This window comes from Amborella trichopoda, chromosome 10 (genome assembly GCF_054954075.1).
Source record: "Amborella trichopoda isolate Santa Cruz 75 chromosome 10, AtrichopodaSantaCruz75HAP2 v2.0, whole genome shotgun sequence".
Taxonomy (NCBI): domain Eukaryota; kingdom Viridiplantae; phylum Streptophyta; class Magnoliopsida; order Amborellales; family Amborellaceae; genus Amborella; species Amborella trichopoda.
In genome coordinates, this window is record NC_142345.1 from 1245169 (window position 1) to 1268216 (window position 23048).

A 23048-nucleotide genomic window follows, 5' to 3' on the forward strand; every position below is an offset into this window, starting at 1 on the left:
GTTTATAAATCTTCCAAAATCTAAACCTAAAACTACTCTTGTAATAAAACCACCAGATGAATATAATTTTGCTGATATAATGAAGAGAATTAATCAAAAAGAAAATATACAAAAAGAACCTATTATAGCTGAACTAAAACAAGAAGTCAAGGAAGTAAAAATAGAAATAAATCATCTCAAAAATAGAATTAAAATATTGGAATTACAGATTGAGGTTAATGGAGAAATAACTGATTCAGATGAAATTGAGTTCACCCAATTAGTAGATATACCTGAAACATCAATAACAAAAATAGAAGAAATAGATACTAATACATCTGTAAATATACTCAATAAAATAATAACTCAAAAATGGTTCGTTATAGTTAAAATTATTATTAATCAAGAATATGAGTTTCATTCAATAGCTCTCATAGATTCAGGAGCTGATGTAAACTGTATTAATGAAGGATTAATACCTACAAAATATTTTGATAAAACTACTCAAATATTAAATACAGCTGATGGTAGTAGATTATTTATAAAATATAAATTATTCAATGCTATAGTATGTAATAAAGAACGTTGTTTTCCTACACCCTTTATTATGGTAAAAGTACTAAGTCAATCAGTAATACTAGGAGTTCCATTTCTTACTCTAGGAGTTCCATTTCTTACTCTATTATATCCAATACTAATAACTCATGAAGGAATAGAAACTTCCATAGCTGGAAATAAAATCATATTTGAATTCATAGATAAACCCAAACTCAAAGAAATTAATAATGTTAAAACAATTAATCCAAAATAAAGAATCATTTTTGTACTCATTAAAAGAAGAAATTCTTTATAGAAATACTGAAGAAGCATTACAAAAAGAAGAAATACAAAACCAAATTAAACAAATTAAACAAATCAAACAAAAGATTGAACAAGAAATTTGTAGTGAAATCCCAAATGCTTTTTGGAACATGAAAAAACATATTGTAGGATTGCCATATGAAATTGGATTTGAAGAATAAAAAATACCAACCAAAGCAAGATCTGTCCAAATGAATTCTACTTTATTAGAAACCTGTCAAAATGAAATAAAAGAATTATTAGCCAAAAATTTAATAAGACCAAGTACATCTCCTTGGAGCTATACTGCACTTTATGTCAATAAAAATGCTGAAAAAGAAAGAGGTGTGCCCAGGTTAGTAATAAATTATAAACCATTAAATAAAGTTCTTCAATGGATACGATATCCAATCCCAAATAAAAAAGATTTAATAGACAGATTAGCCAAGGCTACAATCTTCTCTAAATTTGATTTAAAATCAGGCTATTGGCAAATACAAGTAAAAGAAGAAGACAAATATAAAACTGCATTCAATGTGCCGTTCGGACAATACGAATGGAATGTAATTCCATTTGGCCTAAAAAATGCTCCATCAGAATTTCAAAAAATTATGAATGAAGTATTCAATCCATATTATAAATTCATGATTGTCTATATTGATGATGTCTTAGTGTTCTTTGAAAATATAGATCAACATTTTAAACATATTAATGTTTTTATTAATGCAGTTAAACATGCAAGGACTAGTAGTCTCTGCTAAAAAGATTAATATATGCCAAACTAAGATTAGATTCTTAGGACATCATATTCATCATGGAACAATTATCCCAATAGAACGATCTATTCAATTTGCTGACAAATTTCTAGATATTATATTAGATAAAACTAAATTACAAAGATTTTTAGGTTGTTTAAATTATATAGTTGATTTTTATGAAAATTTAGCATTAGATGCTAAACCACTATATGATAAACTTAAAAAGAATCCTCCCAAGTGGACAAATGAACAGACTCAAGCTGTACAAAAAATAAAACTCACAGCAAAGGAGTTACCTTGCTTAACTTTAGCCCAACCTAATACTTTCAAAATAATTGAATGTGATGCCTTTGAATTAGAATTAGGAAGAATATTAAAACAACGAATAAATTCTACTGACCAATTGGTAAGATATACATCTAAAGCATGGAATTCTACTTAACAAAATTATTCTACTGTCAAAAAAGGACTTCTTGCTATTGTACATTGTGTTACCAAATTCCAAAGTGATATTTTAAATACTCATTTTCTTATTCGTACTGATTGCAAAGTTGCCAAAGATATTCTTGAAAAAGACGTGCAAAACTTGGTGTCGAAACAAATTTTTGCCAGATGGCAAGCAATTTTATCATCTTCCGATTTTTCTATTGAACATCTCAAAGGTTCTACTAATCAACTTCCTGATTTTCTCACCCGTGAATTTTTGCAGGGAGGGCTACACTGATCGCTTTGATCCACCTGAATTATCGTTACCATTAATATTATTCAATAAAAATAGAGCGATTGAGAATCAAATCATGAATACCAATACCATATAATCCAAAGGAAAGGCTCCTATGGAAACATCCCTAGATATTGTCCTGATACAATCTCGCAACAGAAGCCTGACTCCATATGCACCCAGTATCCCAAATAGTCCATTAAACTATCCACAACATTCTAGCCAAATACCATCATCTCCGCAAACTCCATTATATACAATAAGTTTAAACTAAACTAATCTGACATAACCTAAGTATAAAAATAGTAAAACTATTATGACTATTGAAAAAGGAGCTATATCTATTACTAACCAAGTAGAAAAGGTATTCTCATAAATTTTAACACTTAGTACAATACAAATTAACATAACTTTATCCAAGCTTTATATAAAACATACGGTTTACAACATACAGACGAACATACTTGTATAAAGAAACATAATGGAAACTTACAACATGACAGAAACATAACAGAAACTTACAGTGACAACATACTGTGTACAGGAATAAAACTTACAGATGAAAAACAAACTTACAACATACTTACAGAGTACAAATACAGAAACTGCAAAACGACTTCCACTCGGGTGGACAGAACTTTGGTAGATCCTTGAAATGACGATCACACATCACACTCTAACATTCTACTTAATATTTTACAAGAGAAGAGGAGAGAAGAAGAAGAAAAACAGGAGAAGAGTATTCTTCTGAGCTTGTCCTGAAATCTTTCGATGCCAGTAACTGAGGAGAGGTCTCATATATATATGCTACGGACTTCAAGTTCTTTTGAATCATATTTCATTCTTCAATTATTGGCTTTAAGTGGCAAGATTCGTTTCAATCCATGGAGAGAGAAGTGGGTGGATGCTCTTCTTACATGGCGAGTACGGTAAGATTCGCTTGAAGGGAATATATAGCTTTTTTCATTGTGGCAAGTTGGTTTGACAGGTGGTTGTACGGATGGTCGTCGAAGGGTAAGGGAATCTTTACTTTATTTTTGTCGTATATTGGTGAATGATGATGAGGATAAGGGTATGTCGGCAGGAATATTGAGTCACTTCAAGGGCACTCTTGAGTCACTTCGACGACACTATTGAGTCACGAAGGTATGTTGGCAGAGGAATATTGAGTCTTGTCATAGCAGCTTTTAGTCATATCAAAGCATATTTGAGCATCTTGTGTCATATCACATGAAATAGTGTATAATGATTGCTTTTGGGACATACCGTGGGCTGATGTATCTTCTTCTTGTACTTCAATTGCATCTGTTTCTATGGCTGTCTCGGCTTCTTCTGAAAAGATCTCATATAGCTGTTTTTCGAGTTCGGCTCTGGTGGCTTGAGGATTGTGTTTCCTCATTTGGGATATATACTCAGACAGATTATTTGGGTTAAAGTAGGAAGAAGGTTTGAAACTAGTTGGGACCTGTTTTAGTATAATATGCTCTGGGTCTAAATTGTGGTAGACAAAGACGTCCCACCATTTCACAGCAATCTGTTTTCCCAAACAAGGGATATATTCATAACTATTGATATTATTATCGGATATAGCAAATGACCATTTGAGTATCCACGGTATCTGATAAAATGCAACAAAATATAAATGATAATTGATTTTAGGATCCTTCCCATTATATATATATATATATATATATATATATATATATATATATATATATATATAAAGAGTGGATTCTGTGCGCCCCCTAGCTGACCGCTACAATAAACGCCAAAGGCCCAGATTGAAAGTTCTGATGAAGAATCAGATATAGGAATAATAAAAGATGAAGATTTATTAAATGAGATGTCTTCTTTATCTGAAAAGGATAACAAATGTTCATGTCATACTCTTACGAAAGAAGACAATCTAATTCTAGAAATTATAGACAAAATACCTAATACTGAAGATAAAAAAACAATAATCAACCAATATATTCAAATAGCAATAAAACCACCAGAAGAATATAGCTTCTCTTAAATTCTTAAACGAATCAATCAAAAAAATAACATTCATAGAGAACCGGATACTTACGCAATACAATTATTTAAAATGAATATCAATAATAGCAATAAAGGAAAATTGCCTATGGAGATTGTCCCGACTATATCTGACTCTCCTCTAAATTACTATCCGCCTTTATCTCCAGCAAGATCAATCAATTACGCAGAATATTCATCTCAATCGAAATCCACTTCAGTTTTCACTCCTGCATCTAGCCCCAATAAATCCAATAACCCAAATAAATCAATATATGAAGAAACTGCTTTCTTGATAGATGTTACCATTGATGACAAGCATATTCATATAGACCGAAATAAATTAGCCCCTCTATATTTACAAAACCACCTCAATCCTTCAAAGCAACAAGACCAGAGAATGATACGAAGCTGTCCTTTTCGAAACAGGATCTATTTCAATAGTTCATTTCTTCAATCCCAATACAAAAATAATTGGATATTCGAAATTACAGATAAGAAAATTATTATCATATGATGATTGGGGATGCAGCCCATCTCAGAACCGAAAACTTCAAGCCCCTGAATTTCAATATAAATCATATCGATATACTGAATATATAAATGCATGGCATAAAGTGTTTGCATATCAAAACCTAAATAATTCTCATACATGGTTTGTTCAAATTAAAATGCCTGTTTTTGAGAGATTCCCTAGTTGGTTCCGTTACTGGTTTCTAATCTAGGGATCAGGAACTCAGATATTGCCAGATCCATTTAAAAGTGCTCAAACAACATTTGCTGAATACAATGGAGTTGATGATATTGACTATCATCTTTATTTTATGGCTATATACTAGATACCCTGGATATTAAAGTGGGAATATGGGATAAATGAGAATACTCATAATAATTTTGAATATATACCCCGTTTGGGAAAGAGAATATCGATTCGATGGTGGGATATTTTTAGCATGGACCCAAATATGATAAAACCCAAACGAATACCTCCTGCTACTCATGATTGTCAGAATACTCCTAAATTTGACCCAAATACTTTCGCCGAATATATAAGACAAATACGAAGACAAAACCCTATAGCAACCAAAGATGAACTGGAAAATCAGCTATTAAAAATAATACAGGAAGAAACATCCGAAGCTACCTCTTCTCCATCTAAGTCTGATGGTCTAAAACTCAAAAAACAGCTTGAAAAGCAAAAGATAACTGGTCACTAAGAACTTGGTGATTTTTGCGAACAATTCGGATATAGTCTAAATCTTTCCCAAAATAAACCCCATAAAAGAATAAAAACAGAAAAGAGAAAAAAAGGATATAAGAAAAATAAATATAAAAAATACGAACAACCTTATAAAGGAAATTCTAAAAATAAAAGGCCTAAAAGAAAAATACCTCGATGTTATAAATGTGGAAAATTAGGACACTATAAAACTAATTGTAATATAAAGAAAAAGATAGAATCATTAATATTAGATGAAAATATAAGAAATCAGTTATATGAAATTATTCAACTATATGATAATGATAATGATACTACCTCTTCCTCATATTTAGAAAGTTCTGATGAAGAATCAGATATAGGAATAATAAAAGATGAAGATTTATTAAACGAGACGTCTTCTTTATATATATATATATATGGAAAAGATACTGTCAGCCCACTAGCGGAGGGAATAGTGTAAGCCCAACAGGACAGATTGAATCTGAGCCGATCTGATGGTTATTATAGTATTTTGTATTTTAATTTTAATTTTTTTTTACAAATCTAAATCACTTAAAATTTGGAGCATTCACTCTTCTCATCAAGGCGTACCTAATACAAATATTAAAAAAAAGTATGCGCAAAAAATAAATTGGCCAAAATACCCTTGCATCTATCAAGGGTATTTTGATCAATTTATTTTTAATTTTTTTTAGTATTTTTATTAAGTTTGCCGATTTTTCAAGAGTGGACACTCAAAACTTTCAAATAAATTGAATTTTTCAAAAATAATTAAAATTCAAATACAAAATGCAATCGTGACCATTGGATTAGCCCATATTTCATTTGGGCCATTGGGCATTTACTGTGGCTGTTAGCCAGTGGGCTGACCTCTGACTCTCCCATATATATATATATATATATATATATATATATATATAACAGAACATGAAGTTCTTCCTATATGATAAGTCTATTTTTATATTTGTAAGGGCATTTCAGTATCCAATATTTCGGAGTAGGAAATTCTAAGTTCACCATTAGTGTGATGTATTCTAAAAAAACGTATATGTGTGTGTGTGTGTGGAAAAGGTTTATATAAGGTTGCAACCTTATACTATAGAAGTAAGGTGCACCTCAAAAATCCAATAGAAAAGAGTATTCTGGAGTTGGAAAACTATCCAATTGATCATCTCGACCTCGAGATGTATGGATATAAAGTTGAAAAAAATTTCAAGTCTTAAAAATAGTGCATCTTGTAACAAGTGATATGAACCGTCTATTTTCAAGATTTTCAAGTGTTTATAGATCTACATGATTTGCTTCGTTTCAAGTTCTGAATTTCAAAATTAGGGTTGAACATAAATTTTCAAGTTATTGAAAGGTTCCGGATACCTGTGTGTGCGTGCGTGCGTGTGCGTGTGCGTGCGTGTGCGTGAGTGTTAAGATGAAATTTTGGGTGTATATACCTAACACTATTGCGCACCATATTATTTTCAATAATTTAAAATGACCAAATTACCCCCATTATTTTTCAGGGGTATTTCGCTTATTTTATATTTTGGGAAATATTTTTTATATATTTTTTAATTGTGCACCCTATTATTTAGTACACATGTCTACAATTTCATTATGATCCAATTTCTAGAAAAAATATTAAAATTCATATAATGATATGCATTCTGAACTACATGATGAAGATCTGATGGTTGGCATTGTACCTATATTACTATTCATTATAGATGCCCAGCTATTGTTAGTTTATATATATATATATATATATATATTCAGATAATCCATCAATTTGCCAGTTAACTATTGATCTACTAGAATAAGATACTGCCTGTTGTATTGAATCTTCTTCCATTTGAATATCAACAGGAGTTGGTCTCTTATGATATGGTAAGGCTGTTATGGGTTTCCAGTATTTTCCATAAGCTATTTTATTGATGGTATCCCTTAGAGGTGTAGTATCCATAAATGCTTTTTCCTGATTTTGGATTGTATCCTCTATTATGGGTTCTTCCTCTGTGAGCATCATTGTTTCATGCTCAGGTATGACAGCTTTGCCTTTGTCAGATGACTCAGGTATTTGGGAAGTAATAGTTGGTACAGGAATATTGATTTGAGGTGAAGGTACTCCTTTTAGATCTAATTGGGACAGTTTGGAGATTAATTGATCCATAAGGGATTTATTATTTTCTCCAATGTGGAATTTATTCTTATTTAACTCAGGAGGTGGTTTGAATAATACTGACTTAGGAATGGGAGATATAGTAGGTATTTCTTTGGATACTATTCTCTCTATTTCCAAGCGATTGTAGATATAGGTTGGTATAATTATTTTGTTCTACAATATGAGGTATATATTCTTGTTTTTTATTTATTTCCTTGGGTATGGCTTTATATGGTGTAGCCACTATGTCATAGAAGGATGAGGAGTGTACAGGCTCATTTTTCTTTGGAATGCCTGCTTTAAGTATAATACTTTTCTCCGGTGGATATATACTAGCAGTTGCAGTACCATCAGTACTTATATGTCTTTTCTTCTATTGTTTGAATTTTTTGAATTTTATTAAACGAGGGAATAGTAATATTTTTCTCTAAACATAGATTTTTTAGCCAGTGAAAAAATCCTATATTTAATCTTTCTTTGTGCAAGAACTTATTATATTTTTTATGTAGTAATTCCATTAGTCTAGGTGGCTGAAACCTTTTTAAATACCATTCTCGGATATTTTTATTTTCTTCTGATAAATAATCTTTTTTAATAAAAGCTTTATTTATTTTTCTTTGTTTCCTTTCTAGCTTAGCTGCTAGATAGGCTGCTATATATTCTTCTGAATATTGAGTAGGATCATTTTCTTCAAGTTGTAATGTACAAACTTGAAAGTCATGTAATTCTTCTATACTGGGTTCAGTATTAGAAGTTGTAAGATGAGATGTTGATGTATATGTTGGAATTACAATATTATCTCTGGTCCTGTGTGTTCCTTGAAATTGTATGTTTGAATTGGATAAAGACATTTGATTATTGGATGAAGAAGGCTGACTATGACTAGGAGGAGGAGGTAATATAATAACATTTGGGTTGTGAGAAATTGATTTTCTACTTGGTATATTCTGTTTACTATTTCTCTTCCTATTTATGTCAATATCATCTTGTATTCGTGAATTTGTATTTTGAAATTGTATTTCTACATTTCCATCGGTGTGTTCTATTATATGATTGGGAATATGATGTTGAGGAATTTCTTGTGGTTGATTGGCATTTTGTAATGCCCATGATTGAGGTAGAATTACATCTAACCATTTTATAGTTTTTGGAACTATTATGTTAGATTTTTCTATATTTGTTTGGAACAAAATTGTTTGATCTTTTTGATCAAGTTTTAAGGTATTGGGACTTAATGTATTCATGACTTTATAGTATATTCTATAGACTATAGCAAGATTTTGTGATCCATGGACCATATTGAATCCATGTGTTTTAAGATTTATTGTCAATATATCTAAGATATTGGGATCGTCTAAAGAAACAGAAAAATTAGGAAAACAGTTAAAATAAATTGGACCACTACAGAGGCTGGATTCAACCATGCCTAGTAGAGAGTCTGTGAATATATTGTGTCTTGTATCTCTTAGGCATACAAGCACAGAAGTGTTCAACCCTGGTCGGGTCAAAGGTTTTACGGCTATTTGAATGAGGCAAATGTGTAAATATTTGTAATTATGTTCTTTATGTTTTTCTATTACTTTTTTAGAGAGTAGGTGAAAGTCTTCTTGATTTTGCGTGACTGATAGACTTTCTTCTACAGTCTTGATGGCATAACCCATCTTAAGTTTAAATGATCCTTTATTATAAACATCATGTATTGGTACCTTGGGGATATTCCAATTTTGTATATTTTCCTCAATATCATTTATGATTATCTGTTCTTTATTTTTAACTCTAAGTTTGGAAGATGAAGGTACAGTTTTACCAGTAAGATTACTTATGAGATTTGCCATCCGTAGGTTGCGGATAATGACAATCTGGACATTCAGTAGCCTTAGCTTTTTTCCCTAAGCGGCTCTCCTGGCCTTGGCGGTACTTTTCGCATCGGCGTTCACTTGTCTCTTGTCTTAACTCTCGGACCAACTTTCTTGGTGGTCAATCTCACTTAATTTCTTATAGTAAAATGTATCTTTATCTTTACTTATGAAGTAGAAAGAACAGTTGTACAAATTCTACAGTTATAACTGTTTGCACAGTTCCACTGTGGAATAGTTCTACTGTTGTAATTTGTTTGACAGTGTATCACTGTATGGCTCTGATACCACTTTGCGCCAGGATCTACAGCACTGTCATTTGTTCTGGCTTAACGAACTTTTATTTATTGGGTTTTATGTTTCAGGTGTTCAATCACTGACGCCAACGACGAATCACCACTTTCACTTGCACTTCAATTATTCCAAGATAATCTTTCTGATAAGGATCTTTCATCCTTAAATATGGGCTCCTGAGGCAATACTCGCTTTGGAAAACAACCCATGCACTCTTTAGTTCCATATGAAGGGGAACCCTCACCCCTGAATATTCGTTCACCATCTCAATCACCAGTTCATCAAATTACATACCCAGAAGCACGAACTTCAACTCCTACGTTTTCACCTACCCAATCCAAGTCCACTCTTCCTACCAATACTCCCAGATCTGAATACATTGAAAGGGCCTTTTTAATGGACATTACCATTGATGAACATCAGGTTCACATGGATCCAAGCAAGCTTGCACCATTATACCTACTAAATCATCTTAATCCTATCAATGGGGTTAAGACCAGAGAGTATTATGAAGCAATTCTAATGGAAACAGGATCCATCTCTGTTGTCCATTATTTTCAACAAAATACCCGAATCATAGCCTATTCAAAGGTACAGATAAAAAAACTTATTCCTTATACTGAGTGGGGTTCTAATCCCGCACAAGGGAAGAAATTACAAAATCCTGAATTTTCTTATAAATATTTCAAATATGCTGAGTACATAGAAGCTTGGCATAAATTTTTCTATTATCAAAACCCCAACAATACTCATAGCTTGTATTTGCAATTCCGGCTACCAATTTTTGAAAGGTTCCCCACTTGGTTTCAAAACTGGTATTTCGTGTGGGGATCAACTGCTATGATTTTACCTCCTGCTTTTAAGGAGTTGCAGGAGCAATTTATACAATACAATAATATCAATAATTCAGTTGACACTCACCTTTACTTTATGGCTTTATACCAAATCCCTTGGATTATGAAATGGGATTATACCATATCACCCAATACTTCCAATGATTATACATACATCCCTCGATTGGGAAAAACCATCTCTGTAAAATGGTGGGATATCTTTCAAATGGATCTCACCAAAGCCACTCCAAAAAGAATACCACCTAAAGCACCTATATACCAGGAAAACCCAAATACTCCAAACACTTCATTCGATTTTCCTACCTACTTGAGAAATATGCTTCAAACCAACCCACATGCCTCCAAGGACGAACTTGAAAAACAAATGAAAGAGATCTTCGCTGAAGCGGGAAGAAAACCCACATCTTCAGAAGAAACAGTTCAGTCCTCTCCATTACACACCAATAGGTATCTCCAGCTCAGTCAGAAGGATCCAGAAGAAACAGATCCAGACGAAACAGATCCAGACGAAGAAGATCCAGACGAATTCAGCCAGAGACCATGAATAATCATCATCACCGTCCAAGAAGAAAGACAGTATATGGGTCCTACCACCAAAGGCAAACACTCCTATTGTAATAGGGCCAATAGAGCCGATGCACATAGATACTTTTTATTTTTTTTGCAAAAAGCATCTTCTTATGCTTGTCCACTAGCACCTCTCTCTCCCCCTTGTCGTTTTCCACCGACATATTTCTCTCTCCTCTCTTTCACACACTGTTTCTTTCTTTTGTCCTTTACTGATAATGGAGGACAGCTAGTCCACCTTCTTTTGTCTTCATCTACTGACAAAGGCATCTCATGCCAGCTGTTCCACCCTCTCTTGTCTTCATCTGTCGACAACGGCATCTTTTCCTTTTGTCTTCTTCCAATAATGGTTGCCAGTTGGACGAAGAGATTCTCTTCGACCTCTATAAGAAGGAAGCCCTTTCCTCTTCCTCAGCAGGGCCTCACTCCTCTTCTCTCCTACTAAGAGCCTAACTTCTCTCCTCTCTTCCAAAAAGCCGAAGCCTTCTCTGAACCCTTATCGGAAAACCTCTGAGCCTTTACCAGAAAACCTCTGAGCCCTTATCGGAAAACCTCTGAGCCTTTACCTGAAAACCTTTAAGCCTTTACCAGAAAATCTCTGAGCTTTCCCCAAAACCGCTGAGCTTCTCCCTGAACCTTTGCAACCTACCTCTACAACTTACCTTGAACCTCTGTACCCAGGCCTCAGACCTCAGACCTCAAAACCTCCTACCTTTGCAACTTTACCTTAGACCTTGTAAACTTCTGCATTCCTGAAACCTCGTCCCAAAAACTTTATCACAAGCCAAACCTCTGTACACCTGAACGAACCTCTGCAACAGTCCCTCCATACCATTTCTATCTACAGCTATCATTGCCCTCATAGCTGAATCAGGTTCTCTCTCACCTCACTCTTACTTATGTGTGATTGCAATATTCATAACTTGCCTTCGTACTGTCCTCACCACTGGAAACTCTTTTCCAGTTACTGTGTATGTACCCAGTAAGTCTCTTACTTTCTTTTTAAGTTTTCTCTGTTTTTACTCTCAGTTTTATTTCCTGTTTTCATCTTTCTTTCCTCTGTAATATTTCCCTGTTTGAAAGCACCTGTGAAAATAAATAAAATGCTAGTGTGATTTTTTGTAAAATTCCATGCTTACTCGTTATGCAGTTTAATTCCATGCTTACTCGTTATGCAGTTTAAAATCCTATTCAATATTAAGATAGGTAACACTAGTTACGCTCAGTGGATCGTACTTGATATCTCAATAGTTCCATTCATAGGAATTATATTATTCTGTTTAAATTATTATAAAATATTACAATCAATAGTAACTTACAACAGCTTGCTGTTCACATACTTGTTATAGTCCTGAAAATCTCTTCCAAATAAAATAATCCTTTAACCATAATAAATGGTGTATCAATACATTGGTGATTATTACATACAGAGGCATTGGATAATTTATATTTGATAAATAATCTACTGCCATCTGCTGTATTTAATATTTGAGTAGTTTTATCAAAATATTTTGAAGGTACAAGTCCTTCGTTTATGCAATTGAGGTCAGCTCCTGAATCTATAAGGGCTGATGTTTCAAAACTATAATTCTTGGCAACAATGATTTTGACTTGGACAAACCATTTTTGTACAACTATTTTATTTATCAAATTAACCGAAGAATTTGGTATTGTTGGTATTCCAATAGTCTCTATTGGATCAATGGTTTCTATTGGGTTATCTGTTATCAAGTCATTGAATTCTATTTCATCTGTCTCAGAATTTTGTTGAGACATTTGTTGTAATTCTAATATTTGAATTCTTCCTTTCAATTGTACTATTTCAGATTTTATTTCTTTAATCTCTTTTTTGAGATCAGAGATTGTAGGTTCTTTTTGAGAAGTGTGTTGATCACTTACTCTTTTGATAATGGCAGAGAAGTTATATTCATCTGGACTTTTGATAATAGGTGATTTTGATTTATTTTTGGTAATATTGATAAATTGGGTAATGATAGCTCTTTTCTCCTCAGGATCAGTTATTTTATCTATAATGTCCAGTATAAAATTATCTTCCTGAGTGAGTGTATGAACATTATGTTGAGGTAATGGACAACTACAGTCCTCTGATGATTCTGTAGTAGTCTCAGTATAAGAACTATCTGAACCGATAAGATCAAGATCATTACTGTCTATTTCTTCAGTATAAGAACCACTTGAAGTAGAGGAGGAAGAATCATATGATATTATATGTTTTAATTTTGCTTTGGTTGAATCATCTAAATTCAATGAATCTATTTTCTTCTTTACTTTACATTGGTGCTTATAATGTCCTATTTTACCACACTTATAGCATACTGGGAGTTTTTTCTTTTTCTTTGTATTTGGAAAAAATTTATTGATTAATTTTCTCTTTGACTTTTTATAGTATTCTTTATCCTTATTCTTCTTTTTGCCTTGAATATATTTTTCTTTTTTGTATTTTTTCTTCTTTTTCTTTACGTAATCAGGCATATTCTTTCTATCTAAGTAATAGCCAAATTGCTCACAAAAGTCTCCAAGTTCTTTTTTCTTGGTGAGCTTTTGTTTGTCTATTTGTCTTTTTAATTTCATATCAGTACAGAGGGCTAAGCCTTCTGCACATATTTCTGCGGAGAGTTCTCCGAGTGTATATGATGAATATACTATTATTCCATTATGTTTTTTGCGAAGTCTTTCCTTGACTTTTTCTGCAAATAGATATGGAAGACCAGCTATGAATTTTTCCTTCCAATGGTCTAGTTGGCAATCTTCACGTATTTTGCGTCAGGATCTACAGCACTGTCATTTGTTCTGGCTTAACGAACTTTTATTTATTGGGTTTTATGTTTCAGGTGTTCAGTTTTATTTGGAAGAGATTTTCAGGACTATAACAAGTATGTGAACAGCAAGCTGTTGTAAGTTACTATTGATTTTAATATTTTATAATAATTTAAACAAAATAATATAATTCCTATGAATGGAACTATTGAGATATCAAGTACGATCCACTGAGCGTAACTAGTGTTACCTATCTTAATATTGAATAGGATTTTAAACTGCATAACGAGTAAGCATGGAATTAAACTGCATAACGAGTAAGCATGGAATTTTACAAAAAATCACACTAGCATTTTATTTATTTTCACAGGTGCTTTCAAACAGGGAAATATTACAGAGGAAAGAAAGATGAAAACAGGAAATAAAACTGAGAGTAAAAACAGAGAAAACTTAAAAAGAAAGTAAGAGACTTACTGGGTACATACACAGTAACTGGAAAAGAGTTTCCAGTGGTGAGGACAGTACGAAGGCAAGTTATGAATATTGCAATCACACATAAGTAAGAGTGAGGTGCGAGAGAACCTGATTCAGCTATGAGGGCAATGATAGCTGTAGATAGAAATGGTATGGAGGGACTGTTGCAGAGGTTCGTTCAGGTGTACAGAGGTTTGGCTTGTGATAAAGTTTCTGGGACGAGGTTTCAGGAATGCAGAAGTTTGCAAGGTCTAAGGTAAAGTTGCAAAGGTAGGAGGTTTTGAGGTCTGAGGTCTGAGGCCTGGGTACAGAGGTTCAAGGTAAGTTGTAGAGGTAGGTTGCAAAGGTTCAGGGAGAAGCTCAGCGGTTTTGGGGAAAGCTCAGAGATTTTCTGGTAAAGGCTTAAAGGTTTTCAGGTAAAGGCTCAGAGGTTTTCCGATAAGGGCTCAGAGGTTTTCTGGTAAAGGCTCAGAGGTTTTCCGATAAGGGTTCAGAGAAGGCTTCGGCTTTTTGGAAGAGAGGAGAGAAGTTAGGCTCTTAGTAGGAGAGAAGAGGAGTGAGGCCCTGCTGAGGAAGAGGAAAGGGCTTCCTTCTTATAGAGGTCGAAGAGAATCTCTTCGTCCAACTGGCAACCATTATTGGAAGAAGACAAAAGGAAAAGATGCCGTTGTCGGCAGATGAAGACAAGAGAGGGTGGAACAGCTGGCATGAGATGCCTTTGTCGGTGGATGAAGACAAAAGAAGGTGGACTAGCTGTCCTCCATTATCAGTAAAGGACAAAAGAAAGAAACAGTGTGTGAAAGAGAGGAGAGAGAAATATGTCGGTGGAAAACGACAAGGGGGAGAGAGAGGTGCTAGTGGACAAGCATAGGAAGATGCTTTTTGCAAAAAAAAATAAAAAGTATCTATGTGCATCGGCTCTATTGGCCCTATTACAATAGGAGTGTTTGCCTTTGGTGGTAGGACCCATATACTGTCTTTCTTCTTGGACGGTGATGATGATTATTCATGGTCTCTGGCTGAATTCGTCTGGATCTTCTTCTTCTGGATCTGTTTCGTCTGGATCAATTTCTTCTGGATCCTTCTGACTGAGCTGGAGATACCTATTGGTGTGTAATGGAGAGGACTGAACTGTTTCTTCTGAAGATGTGGGTTTTCTTCCCGCTTCAGCGAAGATCTCTCTCATTTGTTTTTCAAGTTCGTCCTTGGAGGCATGTGGGTTGGTTTGAAGCATATTTCTCAAGTAGGTAGGAAAATCGAATGAAGTGTTTGGAGTATTTGGGTTTTCCTGGTATATAGGTGCTTTAGGTGGTATTCTTTTTGGAGTGGCTTTGGTGAGATCCATTTGAAAGATATCCCACCATTTTACAGAGATGGTTTTTCCCAATCGAGGGATGTATGTATAATCATTGGAAGTATTGGGTGATATGGTATAATCCCATTTCATAATCCAAGGGATTTGGTATAAAGCCATAAAGTAAAGGTGAGTGTCAACTGAATTATTGATATTATTGTATTGTATAAATTGCTCCTGCAACTCCTTAAAAGCAGGAGGTAAAATCATAGCAGTTGATCCCCACACGAAATACCAGTTTTGAAACCAAGTGGGGAACCTTTCAAAAATTGGTAGCCGGAATTGCAAATACAAGCTATGAGTATTGTTGGGGTTTTGATAATAGAAAAATTTATGCCAAGCTTCTATGTACTCAGCATATTTGAAATATTTATAAGAAAATTCAGGATTTTGTAATTTCTTCCCTTGTGCGGGATTAGAACCCCACTCAATATAAGGAAGAAGCTTTTTTTTCTGTACCTTTGAATAGGCTATGATTCGAGTATTTTGTTGAAAATAATGGACAACAGAGATGGATCCTGTTTCCATTAGAATTGCTTCATAATACTCTCTGGTCTTAACCCCATTGATAGGATTAAGATGATTTAGTAGGTATAATGGTGCAAGCTTGCTTGGATCCATGTGAACCTGATGTTCATCAATGGTAATGTCCATTAAAAAGGCCCTTTCAATGTATTCAGATCTGGGAGTATTGGTAGGAAGAGTGGACTTGGATTGGGCAGGTGAAAACGTAGGAGTTGAAGTTCGTGCTTCTGGGTATGTAATTTGATGAACTGGTGATTGAGATGGTGAACGAATATTCAGGGGTGAGGGTTCCCCTTCATATGGAACTAAAGAGTGCATGGGTTGTTTTTCCCGGCGAGTATTGCCTCGGGAGCCCATATTTAAGGATGAAAGATCCTTATCAGAAAGATTATCTTGGAATAATTGAAGTGCAAGTGAAAGTGGTGATTCGTCGTTGGCGTCAGTGTTGCCCCCCCTGCAAAAATTCACGGGTCAGAAAATCGGGTAAAGAATTAGAAGACCCGGGAAGATGTTCAATGGAGAAATCAAAGGCAGAGAGAATAGCCTGCCATCGGGCAAATATTTGTTTAGAAATCAAATTTTTAACATCTTTTTGCAGAATATCTTTGGCTGCTTTGCAGTCTGTTCGTATAAGAAAAGGTTGGTTTAAAACATCACTTTGAAACTTTGTGACACAATGAACAATGGCTAATAATTCTTTTTTAACCATTGAGTAATTCAATTGGGTTGAATTCCAAGCCTTTGAAGTATAACGTAATAATTGTTCTTTGGAATCTATTTGTTGTTTTAAGATGCCACCAAGTCCTTTATCAGAGGCATCACATTCAATGATTTTAAAAGCAGTAGGATGTGGAAGAGAAAGGCATTCAAGGGTTTTGACCTTACTCTTTATTACCTGTATTGCTCGTGTATGAATATCAGACCAAGGAGGTGGATTCTTCTTGAGTCTATCATATAATGGTTTGGAATCCAAAGCAAGGTTAGGATAGAAATCACTTACGTAATTGAGACATCCTAAAAACCTTTGTAATTCAGTTTTATCAAGAATCTTATCAGGAAATTTATCAGCAAAAGCTATGGATCTGTCTATTGGGATAATAGTACCATGGTGTATCATATGTCCTAAAAACCTAATATTGGTTTTGAAAAGTGTAATTTTTCTGGCAGAAACAACTAAGCCTGCTTGGCTGACAGCATGGATAAATGTATTTATATGTTTAATGTGTTGATCGATAGATTCAGAGAATATTAAGACATCGTCAATATAAACTATCATAAAATGGTAGTAAGAGTTGAAAACATCATTCATTTTTTTTTGAAATTCTGATGGTGCATTCTTTAATTCAAAAGGCATTACATTCCATTCTTATTGACCAAATGGAACATTAAATGCAGTTTTATATTTATCTTGTTCTTGGATCTGGATTTGCCAGTATCCTGATTTCATATCAAATTTTGAAAATATACATGCTTGAGCAATTCTGTCTAATAAATCTTTTTTATTTGGAATTGGATATCTTATCCATTTTAACACTTTATTTAATGGTTTATAGTTTATTACCAATCTAGGAACTCCTCTTTCTTTTTCAGCATTTTTATTCACATAAAAAGCTGCACAACTCCAAGGTGAAGAACTTGGTCGTATGAGCTTTCTCTGTAAGAGTTTTGCGATTTCTTTTCTACACATTTCTAATAAAACAGTATTCATTTGTATTGGCCTAGCTTTAGTAGGGATTTGGCTTTCAGTGAAGTTTGGTTCATATGGTAAACTTATACTATGCTTTTTCCTATCCCAAAAAGCATTAGGATGTTCGCTACATATTGATGTTTCTATTTGCTTTTGTATTGATTGAATTCTTTGTTGTATTGAAGGCATTTGTATTTGCTCTTCAATTGCTTTGTATTTGACTTCCTGTTTAAGTGTACAAAGAAATTTTTCTTTGTCTTGTAATTGACTTTTGACATTATTTAATTCTTTTAATTTTGGTTTATGTATGAAGTTGAAATGTATTGGAATGTTTTGAATTGTTGATGAAATTCCTGTTTCATTAATGGTTAGAGGATAGAGCAATGTTAGGAATGGGACTCCTAGGATTACGGATTGGCTTAATCCTTTAACCATAATAAATGGTGTATCAATACATTGGTGATTATTACATACAGAGGCATTGGATAATTTATATTTGATAAATAATCTACTGCCATCTGCTGTATTTAATATTTGAGTAGTTTTATCAAAATATTTTGAAGGTACAAGTCCTTCGTTTATGCAATTGAGGTCAGCTCTTGAATCTATAAGGGCTGATGTTTCAAAACTATAATTCTTGGCAACAATGATTTTGACTTGGACAAACCATTTTTGTACAACTATTTTATTTATCAAATTAACTGAAGAATTTGGTATTGTTGGTATTTCAATAGTCTCTATTGGATCAATGGTTTCTATTGGGTTATCTGTTATCAAGTCATTGAATTCTATTTCATCTGTCTCAGAATTTTGTTGAGACATTTGTTGTAATTCTAATATTTGAATTCTTCCTTTCAATTGTACTATTTCAGATTTTATTTCTTTAATCTCTTTTTTGAGATCAGAGATTGTAGGTTCTTTTTGAGAAGTGTGTTGATCACTTACTCTTTTGATAATGGCAGAGAAGTTATATTCATCTGGATTTTTGATAATAGGTGATTTTGATTTATTTTTGGTAATATTGATAAATTGGGTAATGATAGCTCTTTTCTCCTCAGGATCAGTTATTTTATCTATAATGTCCAGTATAAAATTATCTTCCTGAGTGAGTGTATGAACATTATGTTGAGGTAATGGATAACTACAGTCCTCTGATGATTCTGTAGTAGTCTCAGTATAAGAACTATCTGAACCGATAAGATCAAGATCATTACTGTCTATTTCTTCAGTATAAGAACCACTTGAAGTAGAGGAGGAAGAATCATATGATATTATATGTTTTAATTTTGCTTTGGTTGAATCATCTAAATTCAATGAATCTATTTTCTTCTTTACTTTACATTGGTGCTTATAATGTCCTATTTTACCACACTTATAGCATACTGGGAGTTTTTTCTTTTTCTTTGTATTTGGGGAAAATTTATTGATTAATTTTCTCTTTGACTTTTTATAGTATTCTTTATCCATATTCTTCTTTTTGCCTTGAATATATTTTTCTTTTTTGTATTTTTTCTTCTTTTTCTTTACGTAATCAGGCATATTCTTTCTATCTAAGTAATAGCCAAATTGCTCACAAAAGTCTCCAAGTTCTTTTTTCTTGGTGAGCTTTTGTTTATCTATTTGTCTTTTTAATTTCATATCAGTACAGAGGGCTAAGCCTTCTGCACATATTTCTGCGGAGAGTTCTCCGAGTGTATATGATGAATATACTATTATTCCATTATGTTTTTTGCGAAGTCTTTCCTTGACTTTTTCTGCAAATAGATATGGAAGACCAGCTATGAATTTTTCCTTCCAATGGTCTAGCTGGCAATCTTCACGTATTAAAAGCCTTGAAAAGAATACATCTTTATACCATTTATAATGAGAAAGAGTAGGACAGCGTAAATTAGATAGCAAGTCTTCTGATCTTGCTGCTAGTAATGAAGTACTGCCTACAAAATGTAAAGTGATTGTGTATATCAAGGTATTAACAGCATCACTTTCTGTATATATAACTTCTTGATTTTGTTCATTTCTTCCAGTCCATTGTCTAGTATTGTTTAAAATCCTTTGTTTGGTATCATCATCCACATAAAAATCCCACCATCCTCTTAACCATCCTGTGAATCCATTTACTATTGCTTTGGCAACTTCTTGATCATGATTGCCTGCCATTTTATTTGCAGAGGCATACATGGTCATATGTCTCATGACATCTAGTATTTTTAATTCAGATAATCCATCAATTTGCCAGTTAACTATTGATCTACCAGAATAAGATACTGCCTGTTGTATTGAATCTTCTTCCATTTGAATATCAACAGGAGTTGGTCTCTTATGATATGGTAAGGCTGTTATGGGTTTCCAGTATTTTCCATAAGCTATTTTATTGATGGTATCCCTTAGAGGTGTAGTATTCATAAATGCTTTTTCCTGATTTTGGATTGTATCCTCTATTATGGGTTCTTCCTCTGTGAGCATCATTGTTTCATGCTCAGGTATGACAGCTTTTCCTTTGTCAGATGACTCAGGTATTTGGGAAGTAATAGTTGGTACAGGAATATTGATTTGAGGTGAAGGTACTCCTTTTAGATCTAATTGGGACAGTTTGGAGATTAATTGATCCATAAGGGATTTATTATTTTCTCCAATGTGGAATTTATTCTTATTTAACTCAGGAGGTGGTTTGAATAATACGGACTTAGGAATGGGAGATATAGTAGGTATTTCTTTGGATACTATTCTCTCTATTCGTTCAGTTTGCTTTCCAAGCGATTGTAGATATAGGTTGGTATAATTATTTTGTTCTACAATATGAGGTATATATTCTTGTTTTTTATTTATTTCCTTGGGTATGGCTTTATATGGTGTAGCCACTATGTCATAGAAGGATGAGGAGTGTACAGGCTCATTTTTCTTTGGAATGCCTGCTTTAAGTATAATACTTTTCTCCGGTGGATGTATACTAGCAGTTGTAGTACCATCAGTACTTATATATGTCTTTTCTTCTATTGTTTGAATTTTTTGAATTTTATTAAACGAGGGAATAGTAATATTTTTCTCTAAACATAGATTTTTTAGCCAGTGAAAAAATCCTATATTTAATCTTTCTTTGTGCAAGAACTTATTATATTTTTTATGTAGTAATTCCATTAGTCTAGGTGGCTGAAACCTTTTTAAATACCATTCTCGGATATTTTTATTTTCTTTTGATAAATAATCTTTTTTAATAAAAGCTTTATTTATTTTTCTTTGTTTCCTTTCTAGCTTAGCTGCTAGATAGGCTGCTATATATTCTTCTGAATATTGAGTAGGATCATCTTCTTCAAGTTGTAATGTACAAACTTGAAAGTCATGTAATTCTTCTATACTGGGTTCAGTATTAGAAGTTGTAAGATGAGATGTTGATGTATATGTTGGAATTACAATATTATCTCTGGTCCTGTGTGTTCCTTGAAATTGTATGTTTGAATTGGATAAAGACATTTGATTATTGGATGAAGAAGGCCGACTATGACTAGGAGGAGGAGGTAATATAATAACATTTGGGTTGTGAGAAATTGATTTTCTACTTGGTATATTCTGTTTACTATTTCTCTTCCTATTTATGTCAATATCATCTTGTATTCGTGAATTTGTATTTTGAAATTGTATTTCTACATTTCCATCGGTGTGTTCTATTATATGATTGGGAATATGATGTTGAGGAATTTCTTGTGGTTGATTGGCATTTTGTAATGCCCATGATTGAGGTAGAATTACATCTGACCATTTTATAGTTTTTGGAACTATTATGTTAGATTTTTCTATATTTGTTTGGAACAAAATTGTTTGATCTTTTTGATCAAGTTTTAAGGTATTGGGACTTAATGTATTCATGACTTTATAGTATATTCTATAGACTATAGCAAGATTTTGTGATCCATGGACCATATTGAATCCATGTGTTTTAAGATTTATTGTCAATATATCTAAGATATTGGGATCGTCTAAAGAAACAGAAAAATTAGGAAAACAGTTAAAATAAATTGGACCACTACAGAGGCTGGATTCAACCATGCCTAGTAGAGAGTCTGTGAATATATTGTGTCTTGTATCTCTTAGGCATACAAGCACAGAAGTGTTCAACCCTGGTCGGGTCAAAGGTTTTACGGCTATTTGAATGAGGCCAATGTGTAAATATTTGTAATTATGTTCTTTATGTTTTTCTATTACTTTTTTAGAGAGTAGGTGAAAGTCTTCTTGATTTTGCGTGACTGATAGACTTTCTTCTACAGTCTTGATGGCATAACCCATCTTAAGTTTAAATGATCCTTTATTATAAACATCATGTATTGGTACCTTGGGGATATTCCAATTTTGTATATTTTCCTCAATATTATTTATGATTATCTGTTCTTTATTTTTAACTCTAAGTTTGGAAGATGAAGGTACAGTTTTACCAGTAAGATTTCTTATGAGATTTGCCATCCGTAGGTTGCGGATAATGACAATCTGGACATTCAGTGGCCTTAGCTTTTTTCCCTAAGCGGCTCTCCTGGCCTTGGCGGTACTTTTCGCATCGGCGTTCACTTGTCTCTTGTCTTAACTCTCGGACCAACTTTCTTGGTGGTCAATCTCACTTAATTTCTTATAGTAAAATGTATCTTTATCTTTACTTATGAAGTAGAAAGAACAGTTGTACAAATTCTACAGTTATAACTGTTTGCACAGTTCCACTGTGGAATAGTTCCAACCTTTTCTTATACGAACAGACTGCAAAGCAGCCAAAGATATTCTGCAAAAAGATGTTAAAAATTTGATTTCTAAACAAATATTTGCCCGATGGCAGGCTATTCTCTCTGCCTTTGATTTCTCCATTGAACATCTTTCCGGGTCTTCTAATTCTTTACCAGTTTACCATATGAACCAAACTTCACTGAAAGCCAAATCCCTACTAAAGCTAGGCCAATACAAATGAATACTGTTTTATTAGAAATGTGTAGA

The 23048-nt window shown here is 33.4% G+C and overlaps 1 protein-coding gene across 11 annotated transcripts in view; it reads left to right on the plus strand.

Annotated features, from left to right (window-relative positions):
• LOC18427990 (uncharacterized) overlaps window positions 1–23048 on the plus strand; it is a 40509-nt gene that overhangs the window by 15399 nt on the left and 2062 nt on the right. For 2 of the 11 annotated variants that reach the window (XM_088850335.1, XM_088850332.1), the window contains exon 2: window positions 22539–22611. The exons of 1 other annotated variant lie outside the window; for it this stretch is intronic. The gene's annotated coding sequence lies outside the window, so the exon portion shown is untranslated. Of the gene's footprint in view, window positions 1–14114; window positions 14178–17983; window positions 18050–22538; window positions 22674–23048 lie in introns of all 11 variants that reach the window. 8 more of the 11 variants (XM_088850333.1, XM_088850339.1, XM_088850334.1 and 5 more) reach the window with 8 other exon arrangements.